Source organism: Larus michahellis, chromosome Z (genome assembly GCF_964199755.1).
Source record: "Larus michahellis chromosome Z, bLarMic1.1, whole genome shotgun sequence".
NCBI lineage: Eukaryota > Metazoa > Chordata > Aves > Charadriiformes > Laridae > Larus > Larus michahellis.
This window is the reverse complement of record NC_133930.1, coordinates 50,165,098-50,177,895: the sequence shown is the minus strand read 5'-3', so window position 1 is coordinate 50,177,895 and position 12,798 is coordinate 50,165,098. Positions and strand designations below refer to the sequence as shown.

General features: G+C 48.1%; 1 protein-coding gene across 6 annotated transcripts in view; it reads right to left on the bottom strand.

The window, feature by feature from the left end:
• Nucleotides 1-9,612, bottom strand: part of SPIN1 (spindlin 1) — a 66,519-nt gene extending 56,907 nt beyond the window's left edge. Inside the window, exon 1 of one of the 6 annotated variants that reach the window (XM_074569837.1) lies at nt 9,481-9,612. The gene's annotated coding sequence lies outside the window, so the exon portion shown is untranslated. Of the gene's footprint in view, nt 1-7,823; nt 8,533-8,966; nt 9,331-9,480 lie in introns of those variants that run through there. The other 5 variants (XM_074569838.1, XM_074569835.1, XM_074569840.1 and 2 more) reach the window with 5 other exon arrangements.
• Between the last annotated feature and the right edge of the window lie 3,186 nt (nt 9,613-12,798).

Below are 12,798 nucleotides of genomic sequence, written 5' to 3'. Positions count from 1 at the left end.
CAGCACTTCCAAACTTGAGGATAAGTCTTAGACTTCACCAGACAGGCTCCCCAACACTGACACTAGAAACAACTCCAGGATCCAGCATTAAGAACAGTTAGGTTAACATGCACCACCAACCACTCAAGAAAGGCAGCTGCAGTGACGGAAGCCAGGGCCCTTCAGCTGAGATAACTGGCACTGTTAGAAGGGGACTACCAGCTACCACTCAGTCAGGAAGTAGGACGTGTATGCAGCTAGGCCAGAAGTGGTGAAGTGAAAATGAAGAGATGGACTTCAAAGACAGCAAGTGGACTCGACACCTGGTCACCACAGTAAAAATGTTCTCCCTACGCAAGGCTACCGTAAGTCGGCGATGTGAGAACAACTGAAAAAAACTAATGGAAAACACAACAACAAAGGAGTAACTAAACTGATACAATTCCATTTTGTTCAAACTACCATATGGAATGGAAGGTCTAAAGTTCAGCTGCCATTCTGTATAAGTTCAGTATTTACTAAATCATTGAAATCCACAGAACAGCTCCTGAAATAACATCTACTGTCACCAGTACTTCTAGGTGGAGATCTCGAATTTCAGACCTCGAATAACATATTTAACATTGAACAATAACATTAAAAGAAAACAAATAACAAACCAACCAAGCGAACAAAAAAACCTAAACCAAGCGCTAATCAGCTCTTAAGTGTTTGTAAGCTTTGCAGTCTTATCAAAAAAGTATATAAAAACCTACTTGCAAGTGCTTACAACTGCCTCTACAAGGAAGAAGAGGCGGGTTATAGTAGCAGAAGACTCCCTTCTGAGGGGAGCAGAGGGCCAATATGCTGGGCAGACCCTCTTGACAGGGAGGTATGCAGCCTCCCTGGGGTCCGGGTCAGGGACATTGCTAGAAAACTTCCCAGCCTGGTTCAGCCCTTGGACGACTACCTGTTGTTGCTCTTTCACATCGGTGGTGATGAGGTGGCAACACATAGCCCAAGAACAATCAAGAGAGAGTTCAAGGCCTTGGGAAGGTTAATAAGGCAGTCTGGGGTGGAGGTTATCTTTTCTTCTGTTCTCCCAGCTACTGGCAGGGACACTGTAAGAAACAGATGTGTGCAATCCATCAACACGTGGCTGGTGTCACTGCCACAGTTTTGGGTTTTTCCACAATGCGATGGCCTACACAGCACCACGATGGCCTACACAGCACCAGGCTTGTTGGCATTGGATGGGGCTCATCTTTCTGAAAGGAAGAAGACGGTGTCTGCTCATGAGCTAGCAGGATTCATTGACCAGGCTTTAAACTAGGCCTGTTGGGGGAGGGGGATGCTACCCTGCTTGCTCATAACAAGCCAAGGGACAATGCTCCAAGGTGTGAGGGGCAGCTCACTAGTGAGGGCCCTCAACCTGTTGCTCCGAGACGTACTGGGTACGCTGCAGTACACTCGAAGTCTTATGGGGACAAGCCAGGGGCTCCTGCAGAGATAGGACCTGGGGAGTCACAGATAAAACACCCTAGAAGAAGACCACCTGAAGAGCAGCATGACCAGGATGACAGAGCAGATGAGGCCCTCCATTGACAGATAGGAGCGGCATTGCATTCACAGACCCTGGTCATCATGGGGGACTTCAACCACCCCCATATCTGTTGGAAGGATAACACGGCGGGCCACAAGAAATCCAGGAAGTTCTTGGAATGTTTCAATGACAACTTTCTTCTCCAAATGGCAGAGGAGCCAACAAGGAGAGGAACTATGCTGGACCTTGTCCTTACCAACAAGGAGAGGCTGGTGGTGAGTGCCAAGCTCAAGGGTAGCCTTGGCTGCAGTGATCATGAAATGGTAGAATTCAAGATCCTTCAGGCAGTGAGGAGAGCACGCAGCAAGCTCACTACCCTGGACTTCAGTAGAGCAGACTTTGGCCTCTTGAGGGACCTGCTTGGCAGGGTAACATGGCAAAAAGTACTGGAGGGAAGAGGGGCCCAAGAGAGCTGGTTCACCAAGAGAGCAAGGATCACCTCCTCCAAGCTCAGGTGCGGTGCATCCCAAGAAAAAAAGAAGTCAGGCAAAAATGCCAGGAGGCCTGCATGGATTAAGAAGGAGCTCCTGGACAAGCTCAAAAGCAAAAAGGAGGCCTACAGAGGGTACAGGCACGACAGGTTGACTGGATGGCGTAAAGAGAAACTGTCCGCGCGACCAGGAACCAGATTAGGCAAGCTAAAGCCCAGATAGAATTATATCTGGCTAAGGAAATCAAGGATAACAAAAACTTCTATTAAGTACATCAGGGGTAAAGGCAAGACTAGGGAAGTCGTGGGCCCTCCCTGGAAGGAAACATGAGACCTGGTCACCCAGGATATGGAGAAGGCTGAGGTACTGAATGACTTTTTCACCTCCGTCCTCACAAGCAAGGGCTGCAACCACACCACCCAAGTTGCAGAAGGCAAAGGCAGGGTCTGTGAGAATGAAGAACCACCCACTGTAGGAGAAGATTAGGTTCAAGACCATCTGAGGAACCTGAAGGTGCATAAGTCCATGGGACCTGATGAAATCCATCCACGGGTCCTGAGGAAGCTGGCAGATGTAGTTGCAAAGCCACTTTCCATTATATTTGAAAAGTCGTAGCAGTCTGGTAAAGTTCCTGCTGACTGGAAAAAGGGAAACATAACCCCCATTTTTGAAAAGGGAAAAAAGGAAGACCCCCAGGGAACTACAGACCGGTCGGTCTCACCTCTGTGCCCAGCAAGATCATGGAGCAGATCCTCCTGGAAAATCTTCTAAGGCACATGGAAAATAAGGAGCTGATTGGCCATAGCTAACATGGCTTCACCAAAGGCAAACCGTGCCTGACAAATTTAGTGTCCTTCTATGATGTTGCCACAGCATTGGTAGATAAGGGGAGAGCAACCGACCTCATCTACCTGGACTTATGCAAACTGTTTGACACTGTCACGCACGATACCCTGGTCTCTAAATTGGAAAAGCATGGATTTGATGGATGGACCACTTGGTGGATAAGGAACTGGCTAGATGGCTGCACTCAAAGGGTAGCAGTCAACGGCTCAATGTCCAAGTGGGAACCAGTGATGAGTGGTGTTCCTCAGGGGTCAGTACTGGGACCAGTGCTGTTTAACATCTTTGTTGGAGACATGGATAGTGGGACTGAGTGCAGCCTCAGCAAATTTTCCAATGACACCAAGCTGTGTGGTGCGGTCGACACGCTGGAGGGAAGGGATGCCATCCAGAGGGACCTGGACAGGCTTGAGAGGTGGGCCCGTGCAAACCTCATGAAGTTCAAGCAGGCCAAGTGCAAGGTCCTGCACCTGGGTCATGGCAATCCCAGGCACAAATACAGGCTGGGCAGAGAATGGCTTGAGAACAGCCCCAAGGAGAAGGACTTGGGGACGCTGGTGCACAAGAAGCTCAACATGAGCAGACAATCCGCACTTGCAGCCCAGAAAGCCAACCACATCCTGGCCTGCATCAAAAGAAGTATGGCCAGCAGATCCAAAGAGGTGATTCTGTCCCTCTACTCTGCTCCTGTGAGACCCCCACCTGGAGTACTGCATGCAGCTCTGGAGTCCTCAGCACAAGAAGGACATGGACCTGTTGGAGTGGGTCCAGCGGAGGGCCACGAAGATGATCAGAGGGCTGGTGCACCTATGCTATGAGGACGGGCTGAGAGATCTGGTGTTGTTCAGCCTGGAGAAGAGAAGGCTCCAGGGAGACCTTATAGCAGCCTTCCATTACCTAAAGGGGGCCTACAGGAAGGGTGGGGAGGGACTCTTCATCAGGGAGTGTAATGATCGGATGAGGGGTAACGGTCTCAAACTGAGAGAGGATAGATTTAGATTGGATATCAGGAAGAAATTCTTTACAATGAGGGTGGTGAGACACTGGAACAGGTTGCGCAGGGAAGCTGTCAATGCCCCATCCCTGGAAGCGATCAAGGCCAGGCTGGATGAGGATTTGAGCAGCCTGATCTAGTGGGAGGTATCCCTGCCCAGGGCAGGAACTAGATGATCCTTAAGGTCACTTCCAACCCAAACCATTCTGTGATTCTGTGTGTCAGTAACTCTTATTCTGCAAGCAGATCTAAAAAGAAAATAAATATATAATTGGAAGATACTTCAACAACATCTCAAACACCCCACAATCACTGCAGAGATTAAAATACCATTAGGTTATACTTAAGGCTAACAGTCACCACAGGTAATGGGAACAATTTCTATATATTTATATATCTATACATTGTGTAACCATTTCAATAAAGTTTCCATATAAGCAAGTCAAAGAAGACCTCATACAGCAAAGATTTACAGCAGTTTCACAACATACATTACAGGAAAGAAACATAAAAAGGTAACCCAGATTTGCAGAACTATTCTCCACAACCTTATAGCCAAATCAATTTTATCTCCTGAATTTCGCATGCCATCATCAAATTCACATTTTCCAGTAGAACAAAAGTTAACTGCAACGACCACATGGCAAACGCAACAAGTTTTAATAAAATTATTTCACCACTGTTTGAAATGGATCAGTAATGTTTTCTTTGGTCACTAGAATCAATTGTTCATAGATAAAACACAAATTAGTTAACTACACCTTTTCAGGGAACTCATCTATGTAATAGAGATGTAGTCTGCACATTTGTACAAGGAAGGAGACATTCCCCATTCCTCTAAGACACCTGACATCTGGGTAGAATCTAGATAGCAAGTGGGACACATCCTGATATACAAAAAGTACTCATTAGGAATACCACTGTCAAGAGAGATCAGCATTCCCCTTCCGATCACAAAACCAGCGAACTCTGAAGACTTGTAAGAGAAGGAAAATGAGAAAAAAACAAATGAAAAATTCTCTAACACCTGGTATGAGAAACAATCTAACCATACAAAAGGAAATTACTCCATAGTAGTGATTCTCTCTCCTGGCTCAGCTTCAGTGAGCAGCTTTCAAAAGATGGTGTTTAAACCACTTTGTTGTATCGGTTTCAGTCATCTACTAAAATATATTCCCATGCCATACCACCAAGTAGTCAAATTTGACCTTTCTAATACCTGGGGCAAGAAAAGAAAGGAGGCAAGCAAAACCAAAATGAAAGCGTGAGAAGTTTACAGCAACAGGCTTCATTCTAAAAAAAAAAAAACAAAAAAAAAAACCAAACCAAACACAAAAAAAACCCCAAAAAACCCCACAAACAACCACACATATGGCTATTTCTTTTCTTCAGAAAATACAATCTTACTGAAAATCTTTCATTTGTCAAGTATTAAGGAAATGATGCATTACATTAAAAAAGCACTTTAAAAAACAGCTATTGCATCAGGTAGATGTTTACAGGTCTGAACATGTCAAAGAGTGCAGCTTGGCAACAGATAGCAAGGAAAGATACAAGGCAAGAAGCTAATGGAAGAATACTACTTGGATCGAGAAAACATAAAAATATCGAAGTACGAGATCAACTAAAAGTGTATTTTTACCTTTAGGATTTTATATTTTAATTGGTAATTTCATAAATATTTAGAACTCAACCGACTCATCAGTTGATGATGATCACTTACGTGATCAAAGAGTCATTGAAAAGTGTTTCTTGTTAAAAGAAATTGGTTGATTTCTAACATCTTCCAGCAAGCTGACCACTGAGACAGCATTTCTTGCAGTTTTGTTTTTCCTCAGTTTCACTTCCCCATATGAAAAAGTGAACAGTTTTGGAAAAGATGATGTTACTAGCATCTGGGTTTTAATTTGGTTAAACGCGACCTAGTATTACCCACAATGACCAAACACTGCAGTGTCTTCACTTATTGGTACCAAAGACACAAGGATTTGGCAAGTTCTTCAACTAGATCAGCTCCTCATGGGATACTAAGGCACACAATATTGATTTTTGACCAACTCATCAACACAACGAAGACAGAAAGAAAAACCTTGTAGGTGTCATAGGAAAGAACAGAATTGCAAGCTATAGCAAAGACACCATAAAGAAGAAACTTCACAAAGCTAATAAAGTAGAGCTGAATTTTACAGAATAAAATTCAATTGTAGCAACAAAACTACAGTGTACCAGACTTAAGAAACATAACAATTTTTAAGCGATCTATTATTTAAAGAGATGTGTTGTGGATAGCCTATTTCTATTTTGTTTGATTTGCTCTTCAGGCTAACAATCAGCTTAAGTATCCAATATCTGCAGGAAGAGTTTGCACCGCAATACATTTCACACTCAAGGCATCTCACGCTTTTAGTAAGAGAGCGGTAATTTCAAAATTTGGTGGCTATCATAATGAATTACTTATTAGCTACAACTGGTAGCTAATTCTAGTATTCTATAACTATTCTAGTAGTTTTACCAATACTGCCTTCAGGTTCTTCAATGTAAAAAAAAAAAAAAAAAGTAACCAACTGCTGCAGGAATCTACTCATGTGTCAAGTTACAGACTTTTACTCAGACTTTTCCATCTGAAAGTAGCAGAGTTGGCTCAGGAGCCATGACGTATATACACTTTCCAAAATGATCTTGTAACTTAGATGATTCCATTCAAGAGTTGTGTTGTTGTAAACTCATTATAATAAATTATTTTCTCCTCATCAGTTCATCAACACTTGTTAATGATGAAAAAAGCAGCAGAAAAAGAAGTTATAACATATGATACCTAATTCTAGCATTGAAGTGTAGCATTTACTTCTATCTCAGTAAAAGCTGTATGACTATGCCATGACAGTGTTCCTCCACTAGAAGATTCCAAAGCAAAGTAGACAAAGACGACAGAGCTAGGACATTTGTTACTTTAGGACGGTGCTCAGATATTAACAGAAGCCATGGCTATCCATGTGTATACGACTGAATAAAGACCATGTCTTTAAATATAATCTTTGAAAAATGAAATGTTTACTATCAATTACAGTAACATGTCTACAAAGCAATATAAAGCCTCATGTCTTAGTACTTGCAGCATTCATCCTTATGTTACAACCAAGACACAAATCTGTTCCACGGCAGATAACTTTAGAAATATTCAGCAAACTACCTTCAAACATTATTTCGGTTTTACGTCATAAGCAAGAAAAAAAAAAAAAAAGCTATATTCACCTAAACCAGAAGGGGGTGCTCTGAATAACTGACGCGGGAGGTATTGAACTGAGCATTTGCCTTGTGCTAGAAAAGGTCAGACATGCTGTCTTGTTTCAGTTTGGGAGCTCACTTAAGTTCACGATGCCATGCCTTTTTTACAAAAAAGGAATCTGAAAGGAAGGAGCGCTCCTTGAAGCAAAAAGAGAATGCTTCGGTTTGTACTATTGTCATCACAAGGTCTAATCAATCTGTGACAGGAAAACTAGCAACACAAAGACCTGCCAAGTGTTAATTCCAGTTTTGTACCCCATGATTTGTGAGCTCTTTAAGATATTGACAGGCAGACACAGGGAATGCAAAGAAATCCAAAAACCTATGCTACGGTTTTTACATACACAATGCCTATTCTGACATAACTAGTTCGTGTCTTTTTAATGTGATTGTACTGAGTTGATACCTTACACCGACCTACATCCTAAAATGAAAGAACCGGCCCTAGATCATTCTGCAACTGTAACACAGTATTTCATCTCTGCCAGCACTTTGGCGCATCAGCCTCCCCCCACCGCAAAAGAGAAAAAGATATGCACATTCCAATCAAGCCTCTCTCAGCGGGGCTCACCCGGTTCCCCCCTCCTTCCCTCCCTTCCTCCCTCGCCCCAGGCCTTGCCAGGTTCCCGAATTCCCTTTTATTTTTAGGTTTCATTTTGTTGTAAACAGCAAAACAAAATGACAAAGCTTCCAAAGCGAGGATCCTTACCCTTGAAATCCCGCCATGCGAACAATAAGGAGGGTGAATTGTTTTTCCTCTTTTTTTTTTGGATGGGAGATGAGAGGGGAGAGGGGATGAAACAAAAGCCTAAACCGAGGAGAGGGCTAAGCGGTGGAGACAGAGGGAGAAGGCGGAGACCCTGGTAGAGGAGCAGGGCGAGCGTCAGCCATGTTGTGTGTGTTGGTCCGGTATTTACAAACCTGCAGCTGCAGCAGCACTTGAGTCTGAGAGAGATGGGAACGGAGGGAGGGAGAGAGAAAGGCGAAGAGGCAGGAGACGCAGGCACTGGGAGAGAGGGGAGGGGGGAAGGGAGGGAGGAAGGGAGAGCGGCGGCGGCAGCACCAGCAGACAAAGGATCCCCGCGCAGCCTGAGCACAGCGCGCACGCAGAGCGCCGCGCAAAGCGGGAGCGCTGCCCGCAGCTCCGCCGCTGACAGACCCGGGCGGCAGCGCGGCGGATCCCCTCTCCGCCTGCCGCGCCGCAGCCCGGTCCGGCCGATACCGCACTCACGCCCCCTCGCCCCGCTTTGCCGGGGGGGAATCGGGGCACGCTTCCCCCCTCCTCCGCCTCCTCCGGCGTGCGCTATCGAGGCGGGGGAGGCTCATCAGCCGGCGGCCCCTCGGCGGGCCCCAGCCCGCATACAATAGCTCCGCAGAGGGAACGGAGGGCGGCCCCGACCCCTCCCCTCCGGCACGGGACGGAGGGTGGATGTCGAGCGGGGCCCGTGCCAGGGGAGGGCGGCAGCCCCCCCGCAGCCCGGAAGGGTGGGGGGTGTTGCCAGGCAGCCGGGGCGCTGGCGGGGAGAAGGGAGGGTAGAGACGGCAACATGAGCCCGGGGGCCCCGCGGCCGCCCACCTCCCGCGGCTTCCGAGCGGGCGGCGGGGGCGGGGCGGGAGGGGCACCGCGGCCGGACGGCGGCGGCAGAAGAGGGGCCTATGTGGCCCGGACACCGCGGGGGGATACATAATGTCAGCCCCGAGGGAGAGGAGGCCGAGCTGGGCTGGCCTGGCCTGGCAGCGGCTCCAGCTCCCCCCACAGCGACTCCCTCCGGCTCTGCCCGGTACTGGACCGGGCCAGGCCAAGGGCGGCGCGAAGGGCTTCCCCCCCCGCCCGCCTTCTCCGCTCGCTCACCTGCCGGCGGGACGAGCGCCCGGGGTGCCAGGCGGGCGGCCCGGGGGTGCCAGCGCTGCAGCTGCTGCCCTGCCGCAGCCCCCACCTTGCCAGGCCGCTCAGCTCCTCCGCGGCGGGAGCGGGGACGACCGCTCCCCTTGTCTCGTTTGCCCCCCTCCGCCGCCACCGCCTCCTGCTCGCCTCTGCCACATTTGGATCCCCTCTCGCTACGCCAGCTCCACTGCCAGGATAGAGGCCTCCTCACCTTCCTGCCAAATAGTGAGCCACCCGCATCGAGCCGTTCAAAACACAGGGCCGGGACCCGCCCTCCTCCCCCGCCCGGCCCGCCGCCCGGCGCCGCGTGCGCGCAGGCGCACTGCGGCTCGCAAACTGCGACAGGAGTAAGGAGAGGAGGACGCGCTCCCTCGCCCCGTCCGCCCTCGCCGAACTCAGCGCGCCTGCGCGGCCGCAGCCGTCGCCTGCCGCTGGCTGCCCCTAGCTGCCCTTGCCTGCCCCTACGTGCTGCGCTACCCACCGTGTCGGCGGTGCCGCGGGCCGCTGCGGCGGTTTCCAGGGCCGGCCGATTGACTGACGGTCCGCTTGGAAACATGGCCTACCCGGGCCCGGGGCGGCGGGCGGCCTTCGCCTCGCCCCGCCCCGCCTGCTCCCCGCAGCGCGCACGGCGCCGCCTCCGGGCGGGTCGCAGAGGTCTGTGGTGCCGGTGGTGCTTACCGTCAGCGGCTGCTTCACGGGCAGGCCTTGAGGCCGTGACCGAGCTGGGGCCCTGCACCATGACTGGCAGCTTCACGGCTGACGGGGTGCCCAGCATTTTCCACTGGGGTTCTGCGGTGTCAGTGGTCGCCTTCCAACCCTGGGGGAATGTTCAGGTCGTCTGGGGAAGTGGTGATTGTGCAGAGAAGCCCAAGGGTGTGCAGATACTCAGGTACTACTCGGGCTTGACTAGCATTTCACCTGACTAGGCAAAGTGTTTGTAAGTAATTGAGGCTCTCCGGTGTGCTGAGGATAGGGTGATGTCTGAAAGAAAAGCAAAAGGCTGCATTTTGAACTAGGTTGTCCTCTTGCAACATTATTGGGATGGAAAAGGAATAGTTTCTTCAGAACGTACAAGGTTCCTTTGAAAACTTGTCATCTGTGGAACAGGAACACGAAAAAGGGGGTGGAGGAACACTTAAAAAATTGCTGCTGGACAAAAGCTTTGGTTACAAGTTCCTAAGTTCCTTACACAGCCTTGATGCTGTGAGTCCTGGGTGCTCCCAGCTTTTGGCTGCCAGTAAACTGACAGGCAATACCCAATAGGACAGCTGATGGAAAACGTTCAAGTAGTCAAGATTGTTCAGCAATTTCTACACCACAGATAAGTGGCACCTGCTGAACTTTCAGTGTTAAGTCACAGGACATCTAGAAGAGAAGCAACAAGCTTCTTAGCTGTCACGGCAAGCATTTTTTAATTAATGAAGTGTGCACTATCTAGATGGAGTTGAACATAAGGAGGAAATTCAGTAAGCTACACCAGAAATTTTCAAATGAAACTGTGCGTGAGCCCTTAAAATCATGGGAAAGAATAAAGTCAAGTCATCTGTTGCTGTTCTGATGAAAGTATGATACAGTGTCATGGAGCCCTTGTCCAGTTTGGTACATCATTCAAGCATAGACTTCAAAAGACATTCATAGCTTTAGATTGACAAATGGTGTAAGAAAGGCAGGTATTGCTTTTGCAGAGGAGAAAAACCATTTCCTTCAGAGGTGACATGATAAGGGAATGACTAAGACAAAGAGGCTCCAGCAAGGGCTTGTAGAACATCTCTTATCACACACACAAAAGGACAAACTGATTCCTACTGGATTAGTGTCTAGAAGGGTAGTCAGACATTTAACCAGGGCTAATGACATTGAGCAATCTTTTACCAAAAAGGAAATAAATAAACTAGTCAGATAATCCCTGTAGGTGTAGCATAAAGAGAAGTAAAGGGAGGCAGGACATGTGGGAAGAATTTTAGGCGCCTTGGACAGACTGTGAACCCTGGAGTACCTAACCAATGGGAAAAAGGGGAGGGAAAAATTCGGCCAGGATTAGGGAATAGAAAGGTGTGTTTCAAGAACTGCAAGTGTGCCTGCTTGCTAGGTCACCCGCTCTTGCAAGAACGTGAATAAAAACGTGCTTCACAGAGGATTCTGCCTGAGCCTATTTCATTCAGACCGGAACTTGTTTCTCACAATCTGGGGGCTCGTCCGGGATAAGAAGTCATCTTCTTGGGAGTCCCTGTCGCCGAAGGACGGGAAGACGCGTCCCGTTGATTTCAACGGTCTCGTGGATCGTTGGCAGGGATTCCAGGAGGAATCGACTAAGATCTCGAGACCCAGTTGGACGGCAGACTCTGTGAACCACAGGGGGAAAAGGGATAGGTGCAGTAGGCACAGACAGTACAACCAGGCAACTCTGTGCATGGACCAAGGTAAGAAAAATCGGACTGTTAAAGTATTGCCTTGGTGATCGGGACATTCTAAGAGACTTGTGTGTGAGTGACTGAGACGTACTGCAGTACGAAGCGAGTGTGGAGTCCGGATCCGCAGTTCTGTAGTCCCACGAGGGGCGCAGCCGGAGAAGGACGAAGCGAAAGGAAGGGGTGTAAGAAAAGTCTGTGTTCAGAATGGGAAATAAGGATTCTAGGCCTAGGGATGAAAAAGGGGATACTAAGAAAGACCGTGGGAACATTCCCCCAGACAGTCCTTGAGGGGAGAATATTGAGATTTCAGAATGATTCTTCTTGTACAAGGGATAAAGATAAAAAGAAAATTGTTTTGTTCGGGCCGCATCCTGGAGGGGCCAGGGGTGGATGGGGGGGCCGTGGACATCCTGGGAAGGGTCCCAGGGGTGTCCCAGGGGTCCTGTGTCTGCCTTAGAGGATCCCAGAGGTGTCCCAGGGGGGACATGTTTGCATTTGCATTTGAATTTGTTTGGACCAAAGAACCCATAAGACCTCCTAGTGTATTTTGTCCCAAATTTGGATCTGATGAAGACTGGGTCTGTCAGACTTCAAACATGTATGTGAATAATAAGGAATAATAAGGAATTAGAAGAAGGTGAATATGCTTTTTGCTGGGTCAAGATGAATAGATTCAGGATTCGGGGATGCCCAAATCCATTTTATATGTTCCCAGCCCAGGCTGTTGGTGATGTTTCAATCAACAAAGAAACTGAATCCCCAAAGTGGGACCCCTTAGACTGTTACTTGGGGGCGAGGAAGAGGGGTGAATAACAGGGGACGAGGACTGTCCTGACCACTCCTACCAGCAGCTCAAGGTTCACCGGGAGGGTGTTATCACTGTGGGTTTTACAGAATCCCCTAATTTGTTTGGCAAGTGTTAGAACAAGTGCTTGAACAATTCAGCCCTCCATCGGGAGTAGCCCTGCTTCAGTATGTGGATGATTATTGGTATCTAGGGAGGAAGAAGGCAGCGTAAAAGAAGCCACAAATGAGTTATTGAACTTTTTGGGACAGCAAGGTTTGAGGGTCTCAAAAAAAAAAAATAAAAATTGCAATATGTGGAAACAGAAGTGAAGTACTTGGGACATCTAGTCAGTGAAGGGAGTCGAAAAATAAATCCTATAAATCCTGAGAGGATCAAAGGAATAGTAGACGTACCTCTGCCAAAGACCAAGAGGGAACTGAGAAAATTTTGGGGGCTGACTGAGTACTGTAGACTGTGGATAGAGGGGTATGCTCAAAAGACTAAAGGACTATATTCCAAACTGTTAGGTGAAGAACCTAATGTATTGGTTTGGACAGAAGAAGAGGAGGATTTAGTGTAAGATTTAAAACAGAGCCTAATT